Genomic DNA, 14,112 nt, shown 5'->3' on the forward strand with positions numbered 1-14,112 from the left:
GCAAGATGAATGGACTTAGAGGGCATTATGCGAAGGGAAATAAGTCAGACAGTTCAAGCGAAATACCATATGACATCACTTACATGTGGAATAAAAAATAAAAAAACAAACTAGTGAAGATAACAGAAAAGCAGACTCACAGATACAGAGAACAAACTAGTGGTTACCAGTGGGGGGGCAATATAGGGGTGGGCAGTAAGAAGTATAACCTATTAAGTATAAACTAAGCTACAAGAACATATTGTACAACATGGGGAATATAGCCAATATTTTATAATAATTGTAAATGGAAAGTAACCTTTTAAAAAGAGAAGGTCTTTAGAAAAAATAGCAACACACTTGCATTAGCATTCAGAGAATATCCAACTTACACAGGTTCTTTGTGTGCAAAGTCAACTCCCTAGCTTTTGATTTTCATTAAATATTTCATGTATGTGGGGAATATTGTCAACATTACTAATGGGGTTTCTGTTTAATTTCTTTATATAATTCATCGCCAAATTAACTCCTGGAAAGGCGTTCTGACCAACTGGATGGGACCTCACAGAGAAGGATAGGTTGTTTCTGCTAAGGGAATGATTTCAATCGTGAGAAAACAGAAGCTTGAGAATGTATGGACTTGGTGACGTGGCAGGAAACATTATGGAATGCAGTTAAATGAACGTTCCCAGCACAGAGGCTCCCTGTTTGGGGTTTCTGCATAATGCATCTCCTTGAATCAGACAGGGAGAAGCGCCTCGTGGAAATTACCACCTTTGCTCTGAATGGACTTTCCTCTGCTTGGCTGTCTTGCACTAGACTGTGGAATGACGCTGATCTCAGATGGCATACATCTCAATAGATAGGAAGAGTATAACCCCGCCTCACCCCTTCTCAAATAACCACATATCAGTTCAGAATAAAACACAGTGAAAGGGAATAAACAGGCTCACAGGAAATTGGTAAGATGACAAAAGATGCGCACACAGAGAGACTTTAAATCACGCCGCATGATCCATATCTTCGCCTGACTTCTGCTCTCATCTCTCAGGGAGAAGCCTGGATGCAACACCTGTTCTACCTGTTATTTCTCTAAGGAAATGAGATTTTTGAGGCATAATGGGCTATAAGAAAAGGATGTTTAAGCAAAACTACTTACAACTTTTCAAGTATGTCTAGCTTCTGCTATATAGATAAATGTGGAGGAAACACTAACCAATAAAGGAAAAACATCTTGAAATGAATTGGGGATAAGAGGACTCTCTCTCTCTCTTTTTTTGATCTTCAAAAAGCTTTCTTTGGTTTGTTTATGGTTTGGGAGAAGTAGCCTTAAGAGGAATGAGGCTTCGATTTCTGGAGATGGGAAGAGTGGTTGAACAGATGATTGAGTTTGTATGTTTGTTTTATGACATCAGTTTGTTTAGTAACTATTGCTATGGTGACATAAACATAAAATTATTCATGAAAGCTTCTATCATGTTTTGCTTCTCAGAAGCCTTCCATGATTCTTTAGTACCAACAGGAAAAATCCTTGAATTTGGATCCCACCACAATTATGTACCAATTTCCTTTTTTGGTTTTGGTCATCTAGACCTATGCCATGAAAATGTTCCATTTTAGCTTAAGGACTCATGTCCAGGGAGGCCTGATGTGTTGTAGTCCATGGGGTTGCAAAGAGTTGGACTTGACATGACTTAGTGATTGAACAACAATGGTTCATGTCTTGCACTAATAATTAAGAGCACTTTTTGTCAAATCTCAGCTCCCCATATAATAGCAACTTCACCATCTTGGATAAGTTCCTCTGCCTCCTGACCATCCATCCCTTCCTCTGGAAACTGAGAATGATAGTAAGGTGGATCTCATAAAGTCATTGTAAGGAATGCATACAGATTACCAATAGGCCCAGTCTGTCCAGGGAGAAGGCAATGGCAACCCACTCCAGTACTCTTGCCTGGAAAATCCCATGGACTGAGGACCCTGGTAGGCTGCAGTCCATGGGATCGCTAGGAGTTGGACATGACTGAGCGACTTCACTTTCACTTTTCACTTTCATGCATTGGAGAAGGAAATGGCAACCCACTCCTGTGTTCTTGCCTAGAGAATCCCGGGGACGGGGGAGCCTGGTGGGTTGCCGTCTATGCGGTCTTACAGAGTCGGACACGACTGCAGCGACTTAGCAGCAGCAGCAGCAGTCCAGGTCTAAGAGGCATCCTAGTATGCAGGACTCAGGGCTCAGACAGGAAAGAAAAATGCCCCCCACCCCACTAGGATGAGTTGGTCATTTTACACAATGCATTGCATGTGAAACCTTTAGCACCACGTTTGGCACTTAATAAATGTGATGCTAGTGTTAGGTAGGTAGAATAGGGAAAAGGAGTCCAAAATGGCGGTGGCTAAACGACAAGGAAGGTCAAAGGAAGGTCCGAGGACCAGAGTGAAGACTTCAGGCAGAACAAACAGCACTCCTGGCTAAGCCCAATTTGCATAGGGCAGGCCCAGGTGGAGGAAAAGACGTATAAAAGGAGGAGCCAAAGTGCTCTCTCTCTCTCTCTCACTCTCTCTCTCCTGCATGCATGCGCTCTATCGCTCTCTCTCTCCCCTGCCCCCCACCCCCCGCCACGTGCATGCGCGAGCTCTCTCTCTCCTCTCTCTCTCCTCTCTCTCTCTCACTTTCTCTCTCCAACCCTCCCCCCCCCCCCCCACTCTCACTCTCTCTCTCCTCTCTCTCTCTCCCCGCACACTCCTCCACTCTCTTCAAGTCTTTAGGTTGGCATGTCCTCACATTTCGAGGATGGATTCTCCTGCTATCTTCTAAATAAAATAGAGCTGTAACACTGATTTGCCTAAGAGCTATAACACGGTTTGTCCAAGACCCAAGAGCTGTGACGCGCCAAGGGCTTTGATGTCCGTCGCTCCAATTTTTGTTGTGACAAGACAAAGAACCGAGGAACATACACTCCGGTGAGACTAGCAATCATTATTTATATTTACTTCTTCTTTTCTAGGGCTTCCCTTGCGGCTCAGTTGGTAAAGAATCCTCCTGCAATACAGGAAACCCTGGTTCGATCCCTGGGTTAGGAAGATCCCCTGGAGAAGGGAAAGGCTACCCACTCCACAATTCTGCCCTGGAGAATTCCATGGACGGTATGGTCCATGGGGTTGCAAAGAGTCAGATATGACAGAGACTCACTTTCACTTCTTTTCTAAACATGCCTATATTCCTACTCTCCAAGCCTTTGTCTTATTGACTAAAAAAAGATGTAAAACTTGAGAGTTGTGAGTTAAGTTTTATTTGGGGCAAAATGAGGACTGCAGCCCAGGAGACAACATCTCAGATAGCTCTCAGAGACTGCTCCAAAGTGGCAGTGGGGGAAAGATAATATATAAGGTTTTGGTGAAGGGGGAGTTCAATACCATGAAGCACTCATTTTACAAAAGGCTTTTTGTTAGTCATGAGGATCTGATATCACCATGAAGGAATTCAGTGCTTCTCTAGATATGAGGAGATGCAAGGATTGAGATCATAAAATCTGTTCCTAGAAACATCGAACTATCTAAAGACCTGTCCCACCAGATTCCCTGGAGCACAAAGAGCCACACTCTACCCTGAACTCCCTTGGGGGTTGTTGAAGGTCAACAGCTATGGCAGCATGGGGTTCAGTCTCCGCAGAGGCAGATGGCAAATGCCTTTGTTGTTCAGTCATTGGCAATGTTCTTGGTAAGTGTCAATTTGTAGTTGACAGTCCCCTCCTTCCCCCTATAGTCCCATTGTCCTCCACTGGAATCTCTTATTCCCCCTCCTTTTGCTTATCTAAGTCTTATTCATCTCATTCCCTGATCAGACTGGATACTAGTGAGGGTGGGGCTTGTGTTTCAGACTTGTGTCTCCTGCAGCACTTGGCTGAGTGCCTGTCACCTGGTCGAGGGGTGACTGATACATGTTTGTTGGTTTATTAATTAATGTCCACTTTTCACCTTGGGAAAGAATTTACATAGGTAACTCTATCAAATGATCAGAAAACATACTTTTCCTGCAGGTATTTGTTGCCTAAGAAATAAACTCATGCCATGGTGGCAAGACCTCAAGTCAAAGTATAAAGTACTAAAAATTATACTTGCTGTATATTCACTTTCACAATTGTTGTTGAGTTGTTTGAATATTTCCTCAAGGATCACACTTAAAAGGGGCAGGGCGTATCATTCAGAGGAATCAGACTTTCTCTTTAGTTCTTTGTAAAATAGCTCAAGGAGTTTTTGTTGGCATTGCCAGAAGAAATTCTGACACTGCAGGGTCATGCTTTTGTACTCACTGGAATGTTTTAGAATGTTCCTTTTGGAAGAGCTTGTATTTCACTATTTCCTTTGTGTAAATATAACACTTAATTATAAACACAAAGAAACTATTCTCTGAGAACCAAATTGCTTATTAAAAGATTTGAAATGGACTTGAGTTTCGAAAGGAAACAGAAGAAATTGAAGACATGTATCTTTAAACAGTAATTACACAGTTGAAAATCATATACTGGACATAATTTTGCAGATTCAATTTACTTGTCATTAGAGGAAAGATCGAAGCTTAATCTTATAAATTTAAAAGTGTCTGGATGTATTTTTTTTTCAAAACTTGACTTAAAATGTGATACTTCAAATTGGGGAGTTGTGTTCCTTATTCCATAGCTCAACTGGCAGCTCTTTGGAGAGAGAAGCCCACTTTTATGGTGGCAGTCTCAGAAAAGTTTAAGAGCAAACAATACTTTTATTTTACTTTTGTCTTGCCATCCATCACAATTGGATCCCTGTGGAATGCCGATTATTCAATTTTCAGAATCATGCTTATTATATTTTTCATCTCATTCCAGAGTTCATTGAATCTGAGACCCAGCCATAATATGCAGAAGCAATTGCTATTGTTTTCTCCCATTAATACAAGCATATGTTATTTTCCTCTGTTCCAATTCTTAAAATAAAATTTGCATTAATAAGATCTCCAAAACTGAATCCAGAATGACTGACAGGCTCTGAATCTGATTTAGAGGGCTGATAATTCTTATCAGGTCAGGCTTAGGGGAAGAAGGGTTTAAGGTCATCATGGTCTTTGTCCCTTTAGGGCAAAACAACCAGGTCAAACAGCCTTGCAAGGATGCTTTAATACCAAATCTTTCCTCAAAGGAGGCAGGTAGCCACAGGCTCCCTGGTCCCAGAAATCTTGATTACAGAATCTGTAGTAATCATCAGCCACAGAAGATCTAAATACCAGGGCCTTCTATGATCTGGAAACTCTCCCATCTCCTAGGCCATTCCCATCTCTGTCCGGCCACATACACTTGCATGCATGCTCTATTTCAAGATAAAGAGGTAAAGCAAAGCAAATCAAACAAAAAAACAAAAACAAACAAACAAAAAAAAACCAAGAAAACCCCACATAATAAAAAAAACAAATTTTTGGTATGCTGAATTAAACACATTTTGTGTAACTGACACATTTTTTAATAACATATGGCAGGACTGAGTATTCGACTGATAGCAAAAAGGTATTACAGATTAGTGGTTAAGAATACAGGCTTTAGCACCATTTACAAGAGCCAGGATAATGGAAGCAACCTAGCTGTCAATCTGTAGACAGATGAATGCATAAAGGAGTTGTGGTACATATACACAATGGAATATTACTCAGTCATAAAAAAGAATGAATTTGAGTTGATTATAGTGAGATGGATGATCCTAGAGCCTGTTATACAGAGTGCAGTAAATCAGAAAAAGAAAAATAAGTATCACATATTAACATATATATATGAAATCCAGAAAAACAGTACTGATGAACCTATTTGCAGGGCAGGAATAGAGACACAGACAGAAAACAGACTGTGGACACAGTGGGGGAAGGAGAGGGTGGGACGAATTAAGAGAGCCGTGCTGACATTTATGTCACATATACACATATACGCTACTGACACTTATACACTACCCTGTGTAAAATTAGACAGCTAGTGAGAAGCTTTATATAAAACAGGGAGCTCAGCTGGGTGCTCTGTGATGACCTAGAGATAGGGGTTATGGGAAGGAGGCTCAAGAGAGAAGGGAAATATGCACACTTATAGCTGATTCACATTGCTGTACAGCAGAAACTAACACCATGTAAAGCAATTACCCTTCAATAAAAATTTTTTGAAAGAGAATATGGGCTTTACAATTGGACAAACCTGGTTTTTAGACCAGGGCCTGCCACTAATTAGGTCAGTGGTCTCGTGAACTAAGAAAACGTAGTCTCTGCATTTAAAGATTGAAGCTCATTGCACATTTCTGCCATTGCTTTTTTAAAAATCATTATTTTAAAAAGAATTTATAGCTTTTCAAAATTATTTCTTAAAATGGTAACTAATTACCTTTAACGAACTCTATGCAACTATTATTTTCATTTTTGCCTCCTCTTTCAATTTGTATTCATCTACATAGTCATACTGATATGGTTGCAATCACAATTCCCATATTATTTTCTCACTTTATACTTTAGTTTAAACATCTTCCATGTATCCAAATCTTTCTAATTATCATTTCAATGAATGAATTATCTTTCATCATGGTTCATACACCATAATTTACTTAACAATTTCCAGAGTGCTGCACATAGACATTGCTTCCAATTTTTTTCTTGCTGATATTGATAATGCTGTTAATTAACATGCTTATGCATACTGCTTTTTTCCCCCTCTAATGAGTTATTGACTCTTACGGGAGGAAAAGGAGCCATCATATGTTTTGAAACTGACTGCTGGAGTCCATGAAACAATATTTACATCCTTTGAAATATGGCTATGTGTAAGCTGCAGAGTTCTCTCTGGTTTCCAGCTAGAAAGGAAGACTTGGGACCCAGTTCTTATCTGCTGTCCCTTTTGGAGAGACCTGTGAAAACTGTCCAGTGGCACTTGCTGTTCAGTTGCTAAGTCGTGCCCGACTCTTCATGACTCCATGAACTGCAGCACCAGGCTTCCTTATCCTTCATTATCTCCCACAGTTTGCTCAAAATGTCCATTGAGTCGGTGATGCCATCCGACCATCTCATCCTCAGTGCACAGTGGCACTTGGGCAAGCCCATATATTAGCGTTCCTCTTTATTTTCTTTTAAACATTGTTACAGGAGTTTGAGGGCAAAGTAGCTAGCTTTTATATAATTAAGTCCTTATAATGCCAGATTCTGGAGGCAAGATAGAGTGACCCCCCCTTTCCCACATCAATCCTTTACAAGCCAGTGTTTTCCTATAATAGTGCTGCTTAAATAACCACCCATTCAATTTAAAACTCAATTGCAAACCAGAAAGCGCCATTTCTGTTTAAATGCAGAACATCAGGCACCAAATAGGACACCAAATCAGAAAGGACTATGAACAACTTCAACCGCATTTAGAAACATCATTTTTAACACTGTGGCAAGTGTTGCCAATTTCAGGCCCAGGGTAGATAAGTCCTTAAAGTCTGTATTGTTTTAAACTAAACTTCATAAAGGGTTCAATGGTTTTCATCTTTTACGGGAAATGAGAGTTATTACAAATGCAAAAAAATTCAATTTAAATTAAATTTCAGCCACACCTGCAATAATGCTTTAAAAGGGAAGATGGAGTCTGATGCTATTTACCAAAGACATCACCAGGCTTGGGCAACTGAGCAAGTACAGCCTGAAAATGTCTCACGAAACACAATTTAGGTCATTTTTATTCATTGTGCTATGCAGAGTCACAGACTTCAGAAAAACACACTAATAAAACATCATACTCTGCTTAATGGTCTCCCCTCATTCGGCACCATAATGATAAATGAAATGCCATTAGCATAAGGCAAGTCCATTTCTTGTAGTCTGTGGAGCCCAGGACTGTGACAGAATTGGAATGCAGAGAATTGATTGTTCACAGTTCAAAGAAAAAATGTACTGTGTTTCCTAACTCCATGCCGAAGCCTACACTGAAGTCCAAGCTCTGAGAAGGCTCGTGATCCCCAGGCTGTGAACACGGAGCGCTCAGACTGAGGTACGTGGACTGGAATGTTGCTTCAGAAGATTTTTTTCAAAAGTAGCATTTGAGAAAGACCAGAAAAGCAGAAAGCTGGATGCTTCCAATAGCCTCTCCCTTGCTCTGCAAGGATCCCTTATTCAGTTATTCTAAAAACATCTTCAGTTACGTTCCATTCTTACCATGGGCCATGTACTCTGCTGAGCCCTGGCAATACAGATAGATAAAAGATAGACAAGATTCTGCTCTCCCGGAGCTTACATCCTAATGAGAAAGACATTAGGATAAACAAGTTTAAAATGACACTTTTAAAATACTTTTCACTGCCTGGAATTATTTAGCAAGATAAGGGAGAGCGACTTCACTTTGACTTTTCACTTTCATGCATTGGAGAAGGAAATGGCAACCCACTCCAGTGTTCTTGCCTGGAGAATCCCAGGGATGGGGGAGCCTGGTGGGCTGCCGTCTATGGGGTCGCACAGAGGGACACAACTGAAGCAACTTAGCAGCAGCAGGTTTATTAGATTTACCAAATAAAAATATAGGATACCAGTCAAATTTGAATTTCAGATAAACAGAAAATTTTTTTCAGTAAAAGTATATCCCAAATATTGCATGGGATATACTTGCACTAAAAATGATTCATTATCTATCTGAAATTTTAATTTAACTAAGCATCTTATATTTTATCTGGTAACCCACAGAGTGGGTAGTGAGTGAGTGCAACATGAAATAGGATTGTCTGGGAAAGTCTGTCTTCCAAGACCTTTTCAAGTTGGGAGCGACTTGCATTTTAAATGTCTGTGTGATAATAACAAATAACAAACCAAATATAGAACTTGCTTGTGTCAGGCACTGCTCTAGGTATTTACATATTATTACCTTAGCTAATTTTCACACCACCATTTAACAGATAAGAAAACTGAGGAACAGACAGGGTAACCAACTCACCCAAAATCACTTTAGTAAGTCCACCATTGAGAGCATGTCTTTCTTTCTTTTTGTGACAATTTAGCTATAATGCTATTGTCTCTGAAAATTTTTTTAGTATAGTTGATTATAGTATTATGTAAGTTTCCGGTATGCAACATAGTGATTCATGATTTTTAAACTCTATATATACTCATTATAAAGTATTGGCTATAGTGCCTATGCTGTGCAATAATACATCCTTATAACTTGTTTATTTTATACATAATAGATTGCACTTTATCTGCTACCACCAACCTTTCCTACCCTTGCCACTGTCCCCACTGGTAACCATTAGTTTGTGAATCTGATTCCTTTCTGCTATATTCACTAGTTTATTTTATCTTTTAGGTTCCACATATAAGTTATGTCACACAGTATTTGTCTTTCTCTCCCTGACTTATTTCACTAAGCCTAATAGCCTTAAAGTTCATATATAGGTCATTCATATATATGTCATATGTCCATTCATCTGTTGCTGGGCGCTTCTATATATTGGCTATTGTAAATAATGCTCCTACGAACATGGGGTGTGTGGATCTTTAAAAAATTAGTGTTTTCTTTTTCTGTGGATATATACCCAGGAGTAGTATTGCTATATCTTTTGAGTGTTTTATTTTTAGTTTTTTGAAGAACCTCCATACTGTTTTCCACAGTGGTTGTACCAATTTACATTCCCACCAACAGAAGTCACCCTTTCTTTCACATTCTCACTGACAATTGTGATCTTTTTGATGATGGCCATCCTGACAAATATAAGATATTATGTGGTTTTGATTTGCATATCTCTGATTTTTTCTTTTTTTTTTGAGTATGTAATCACTCAGTCATATATGACTGTTGGTGATTTTTTGGACTGTAGCCCTTCAAGCTCCTCTGTCCATGGGACCTTTCAGGCAAGAATACTGGAGCAGGTTGCCATTTTCCTCTTCCAGGGCATCTTTCAGACCCAGGGGTTGAGCCCACATCTCCTGTGTCTCCTGCATTGCTGGCAGATTCTTTACAGGCTGAGCCATCAGGGAAGCCCTACTCTCTGATGATTAGTGATGTCAAACTTTTTCATATACTTGTAGGTCATTTGTAAGTCTTCATCACAAAAATGTCTGTGCAGGTCTTCTGCCCATTTTTTAATCTGGTGTTTGTTTTTTGGATGTTGAGTTGTATGAGCTGTTTATGTATTTTTGATATTTATCAGTCATATCATTTGTGAATATTTTTTCCCTTCAGTAAGTAGTCTTTTTGCTTTGTCAATCATTTCCTTGGTTGTGCAAGAGCTTTCAGTTTAATTAGGTCCCTCTTGCTTATTTTTGCTTTTGTTTCTTTTTTGCCTTAGAAGGCAGATCCAAAAAAATAATGCTACAATTCATGTCAAGGAGTGTTCTGCCTATCTTTTCTTTTAAGGTATTTATGTTTTCTGGGCTTATATTTAGGCCTTTAATCCATTTTGAATTTATTTTTATATAGGGTATTAGAAAACATTTTAGGAATTAACCTGCCTAATGAGGTATAATACCTATACTTGGAAAACTATAAGACACTGATGAAAGAAACCGAAGATGACACAAAGAGATGGAAAGATATACTGTACTCTTGTACTGGAAGAATTCATACTGTTAAAATAACCATATTACCCAAGGCATATTACAGATTCAATGCAATCTCTATCATAATACCAATGTTATTTTTCACAGAAGTAGAACAAATAATTTCAAAATTTATATGGAAATACGTGTATGCATGAGGCTTTCCATATGGCACTAGTGGTAAAAAATCTGCCTGCAATACAGGGACATAAGAGATTCAGGTTTGATCCCTGGATCAGGAAGATCCCCTGGAGGAGGGCATGGCAACACACTCCAGTGTTCTTGCCTGGAGAAGCCCATGGACAGGGGAGCCTGGTGGGCTACAGTCCATAGCATCGTAAAGAATTGAACATTGTGTCGCTTCAGTCATGTTTGACTCTTTCCAACCCAATGGACAGTATCCCATCAGGCTCCTCTGTCCATGGGATTCTCCAGGCAAGAATACTGGCGTGGGTTGCCATGCCTTCCTCCTGGTGAATCTTCCTTACTCAGGGATTGAACATACAACTCCTGCTTTGCAGGTGGATTTTTTACCACTGAGTCTTCAGGGAAGCTCGTGTAGAAAAACAAATGACTCCAAATAGGCAAAACAATCTTGAGGGAAAAAATAGAGCTGGAAGTATCAGACTCCCTGACTTCAGACTATCCTTCAAAGCTACAGTAAGCAAAGCTATGATACCAGCAAAAAGCAGACATGCAGATCAATGGAACAAAATAGAAAACCTAGAAATAGAGTAACACATTTATCATCAATTAATCTGTGACAAAGGAGGCAAGAATATACAATGAATAAAAAGACAGTCTCTTTAATCAATGATGCTGGGAAAAACTAGACAGCTACATGAAAAAGAATGAAATTGGAAGCATTTAATTTTACTGATATCATGGAGGTTTCTCAAGACACTCTGTCATTCTGGCCAGCTGAGGAAGAGACTGTCTTCTCCCCTATCAATATACTCTTCCAACTCCTGCTGCTGACATATATGGGGTTATTTAACAAACTAATGCATTTTTATTTAAAGTCACTTTCATACACATTTTTCTTGGAACGCCATCTAAATCCTATGAATTAAATGTTATCATTTTCTTCATTTTACAGATGAAGAAGCTAAGGCTTGGAGAAGTTAAGTCACATACATGATCGTGATCCCGTGCTAGTATAATAGGCAACAGAACAAACTCTTGACCACAGATCTGTAAGATCATTCTCCTAGCATCAAGCCTGCATCTAGTAGGTACTCAATAAATACATGTTGAATTGCATTGAATATAGTGTACTTGTGGTGTAAACACCTAATAATTAGCTTTTTCTATTGTAATGTAAGTGCCTGATATCAAGCCTTTGATTGCTAAGCAACCACTCAAAGACATCCATCTGGAAAAAATATATTTGCATCTATACAACTAAATAAAAAGCCAAGCTGCCCCATCTCTGAAGTTCCCCTTTTAGAGACCTACATAAGTGACCTTTTGACCACCTGCTTTTCCCTTCCTGTGCTTCAATTCCCACTCTCACATTTTAAATTCACCAACAGAGTGAACACACAAAACCCTAGGCACCCCACCTTTGACTTCAATAAAAGTAGGACCACAGGTCCACACCTTTTCTCTCTCTACCTACAACCTCCCTGTATGGCCCTGGGCATGTCATGTACCCTCCAGGCCTAGAAAACCTTATCTTTTCAAAGTTTCCCAATGGTTGTTGCTGAGCTGTATCTTACAATCATAATAAGATCCACAAAGGCTGGTCTAGCCACAATGCTGGCTCTGGCTGGAGAAGGGTCTTTAGGGGCTCCCTCAAGTAGTATGGAGCCCTGGTGAGCACCCACAGGCATTTCTAGTTGATTGCATCACTTATCAATAGGCTGTTACTGTTGTTCAATTGCTAAGTCGTGTCTGACTCTTTGCAACTCCATGAGCTGCAGCACACCAGGCTCCTTTGTCCCCCTCCACTATCTCCCAGAGTTTGATCAAGTTCATGCCATCGAGTTGGTGATGCTACCTAACCATCTCATCCTCTGCCTCCCTCTTCTTTTGCCTTCAATCTTTCCCAACATCAAGTTCTTTTCCAATGAGTCGTCTTTTTGCATCAGGATGAGACTGACATAAAAGAGTGCTTTAACAGCCCTTCACTGGGTGTTTTCTTTGCAGAGAAGCTGGGTATTTCTTTGCAGAGAATCTGGTGTTGGCCCCGTGAAGACCAGTTGCTCAAATGACTTCACAAACTCAGGTGCAGGTGGTCCAGAGGGCTGCATGCCCAGACCTCCCACAGAGGTTTAAACATGTTAGTAAGGGCAGAAGTGTTACTGTTACTAGTTTTATAACTATATGAAAAATGTAAGCCCTTGCCCTTTCTCAACCAAATCACTTGAGGACTGTGAAGTATAATGCCAAGAAAATCACCCAGATGCGAGCCTGGATTTATATCCATCATTAGCCCAGCTCCTAAGGCGATGAGATGTGTGATGATGGTGGTCTTCTCCCGTTTGCCTCCACAGACGTCAGCCTTGGTCTCACGTGGGATGGGTTAGCTTTTTGGTCATTGAGAAAAATGCACCTGATTTGTGTGGCCTTTCTGGGTAGACGTGTTTTTTCCTTTTGCAGAAGAGCCATCTTCATTGCTTCCATACTGGATTGATTTCTGGCCTCTGTGATTTCAGCAGCCCAAGGAGGTCTTCTCCCCTGAGGAACAGTACTGTAATTATCCAGATTCCAGATGAATGAAGAGGCTGAGGGACGTTTGTAGAACGGGTGGGGCAGAAGGTAAGGCCCAGGGCCTTTAGAGGATGAGTGATAGAAAGTCATGAACAGTGAGATGGTGTTGAAAATCCAAAGTCCCCATCTTTGCTGGCTCCCCCTCTGCCTACCTGTTCTCTGCATCCTATGGGTTGAATTGCAATGTGTGGTATACTTTAAGAATCACAATAACAATTGGTTTCTCTTGCACAGATCCTGTTCTATCAACCACAAAAGCTCTGGGGTGAGCAGGGTTGGGGTGCTGAGCCCACAACCACATGAGATGAAGATTCCGAAGGACAGGACCTTTCAGCAAGCAAACCGCAGACAAGGCTCAAAGGTAAGTACTCGAACTCCCAGTTCAGTGCTATTCATTTCTACGTCGAAAAGGTGAGTATGGTTTGTATACATGTGCCGATTGTCTCAAGTCACACACTCAGTCTGCACTACAGAGACACCGGGCACTCCTCACAGGCATGTTCATCTCCTCTTCAGGAGTTCTCTGTGCAAAGGGCACCAGGCTCTCACCCCAAATCAGGCCCCCGTTTCTAGCTCCCAGCCCCACTCATGGACTTTGAAGCTGTTTTGGTGCCTCCATTCCAGACAGTTTGGTCAACCAGCCCTGGGTGGCAATCTTCGCTGAATCTTTCCTGGAGAGAAATTCCCCACCCATGTTCTAATCTATAGTGCATCAGACACCACTTTTCTGCAGGGATGGTGGACAGAAATGCCAGATGCTTGATGAGCGATGGGCATCTCTTATAAAAGATAAAGGATGATGGCTGGATCTGCTTTGAATAAGTGTTTCCTATTGATTTAGAAGAGGCTTCTGAGGTGGCTCA

The 14,112-nt window shown here is 40.5% G+C and overlaps 1 long non-coding RNA gene across 2 annotated transcripts; it reads left to right on the forward strand.

Annotated features, from left to right (window-relative positions):
* The first annotated feature begins 2,509 nt into the window (after positions 1-2,509).
* Positions 2,510-5,715, forward strand: LOC147344331 (uncharacterized). Of its 2 annotated transcripts, none has more exons than XR_015155749.1 (3): positions 2,510-2,943; positions 3,523-3,700; positions 4,842-5,715. It is a non-coding gene; the product is annotated as an uncharacterized LOC147344331 (long non-coding RNA). The 2 variants fall into 2 exon arrangements; XR_015155750.1 differs by having other exon boundaries at positions 2,511-2,943; positions 3,557-3,700.
* The last annotated feature ends 8,397 nt before the right edge of the window (positions 5,716-14,112 follow it).

Source organism: Bos grunniens, chromosome 26, assembly GCF_055505025.1.
Source record: "Bos grunniens cultivar Pamir isolate PY7600 chromosome 26, Bosgru_T2T1.0, whole genome shotgun sequence".
In the NCBI taxonomy this organism is placed as follows: Eukaryota; Metazoa; Chordata; class Mammalia; order Artiodactyla; family Bovidae; genus Bos; species Bos grunniens.